This window comes from Gorilla gorilla, chromosome 10, assembly GCF_029281585.2.
Source record: "Gorilla gorilla gorilla isolate KB3781 chromosome 10, NHGRI_mGorGor1-v2.1_pri, whole genome shotgun sequence".
NCBI lineage: Eukaryota > Metazoa > Chordata > Mammalia > Primates > Hominidae > Gorilla > Gorilla gorilla.
Window position 1 is genome coordinate 28,303,102 of NC_073234.2, and position 2,047 is coordinate 28,305,148.

A 2,047-nucleotide genomic window follows, 5' to 3' on the forward strand; every position below is an offset into this window, starting at 1 on the left:
TCAGGTGGTAAAATCCGTTGTTTTCAAGCACCATCTTTTGATATACTTGGTTTCATATCATAATGTATTCAAGGTTTCAACCGGTTCTTACATGCTCCCCTTTACTGAGATTTTCTTTTTCTAAAAAAAAATTTAAAAAATTTTTAAAGTAATTTTTTTTTATTTTGGGATAGGGTCTTTCTCTGTCACTCAGCCTGGAGTGCAGTGGTGCGATCACGGCTCACTGTAGCCTCGACTTCCTGGGCTCAGGTGGTCCTCTTGCCTCGGCCTTCTGAGTACTGGCTGGGACCACAGGTGCACACCACCACACATGGCTAATTAAAAAAAAATTGTAGAGACAGGGTCTCCCTATGTTGCCTAGGCTGGTCTTGAACTCCTGGGCTCAAGTGATCCTCCTCCCTCCGCCTCCCAAAGTGCTGGAATTGCAAGCATGAGCCACCATGCCCAGCCTGAGATTTTATTTTCCATTCATCTTTTGACTCATCTCAGAATTGACCAGATTCAGCCACTCTTACAAGAAAGCTCAGGATCCAGTAAACAGTTAATTCTCTATTTTTATTACTATTTTTAAGACAGGGTCTTGCTTTGTCGCCTAGGCTGGAGTGTAGTGCTGTGATCTCAGCTCACTGCAACCTGCATTTCCTGAGCTCAAGTGATCCTCCCACTCAGCCTCCTGAGTAGCTGGGACTAGAGGTGTGTGCCACCACGCTTGGCTAATTTTTGAAAAAATTTTTTTTTTGTAGAGATGGGGTCTCACTATATTGCCCAGGCTGGTCTTGAACTCCTGGGCTCAAGCAATCCTCCCACCGTGGCCTCTCAACGTGTTGGGATTGCAGGTGTGAGCCACCATGCCTCCAACCAACAGTGAATTCCTATTCACTTGTTTGTGTTATTGATTCCTTCAACTTCCCTGAGGCCCATAGTGAGCCAAAAACCCACACCCATCCCCCTTCTTTCTCTTTGCATGGAATTCTGGCTCCCTTCAGGGAGTAAGTGCCACTCCTGGAAGAGCCCTCCCTCCCCATGCAGCTTCTGAGAGCAGGCGCAGAGGTAGTCCTTGGAGAGCCGTGCAGATAACTTGTGTTTGTAATGACTCAGCCAAGATGTTTGTCCCGAGCCCAGTGATTCAATCCAAGTCCAATCCAGTCGTGGTCTTCAGCAGAAAAGAAGATGACATGTTAGTGAAATTTAGTTGTGGCATATGCCACACCAAATTGCCTGGTTCCAGTTGCTTCTAGTGCAACCCCCTTCCATGTGATGATCTGTCAATCCTGCTGGGTTTGTATCAACTCAACTCAGAAAACTCCTCTGACAAGCCCATGTAGCCATGCTGTGAGCTCTGGGACATGATTGTAGGGGCTAGCACCATGTTTCCTGACTACTACCTTTCTCTTTCTAAGAAGAAATGCTTCCAGGCCAACTTTTTTTTTTCCCCACCAGGAGTTGAAAGAGAAAAAGCACATGTCAATTTTTAGCATGATTTCTTTTTTTTTTTTTTTTTTTTTTTGAGGTGGAGTTTCGCCCTTGTTTCCCAGGCTGGAGTGCACTGGTGCGATCTTGGCTTACCGCAACCTCTGCCTCCTGGGTTCAAGCGATTCTCCTGCCTCAGCCTCCCGAGTAGCTGGGATTACAGGCATGCGCCACCACGCCCGGCTAATTTTGTATTTTTAGTAGAGACGGGGTTTTTTCCATATTGGTCAGGCTGGTCTCGAACTCCTGACCTCAGGTGATCCGCCTGCCTCGGCCTCCCAAAGTGCTGGGATTACAGGCATAAGCCACCGCGCCCGGCCAGCATGATATCTTATGAACAATGGAAAAAAGCAGAGATCATGATAATAGAGTTAGATGGAGTCATAACTGAAACATTCAAGAAGAGATCCTTTACTAGATGGAAGTCTCTAGTGATGTGCCACAGGGCTCTGTCTTTGCATCTGTTTGGATAACGTTTTCATCAATCACTTGGATAAAGATAAAGCACATTTATCAAGTTTTGCTCATGACACAAAATTAGGAAAGACTGAATAATAAAACCAGAATACAAATATGT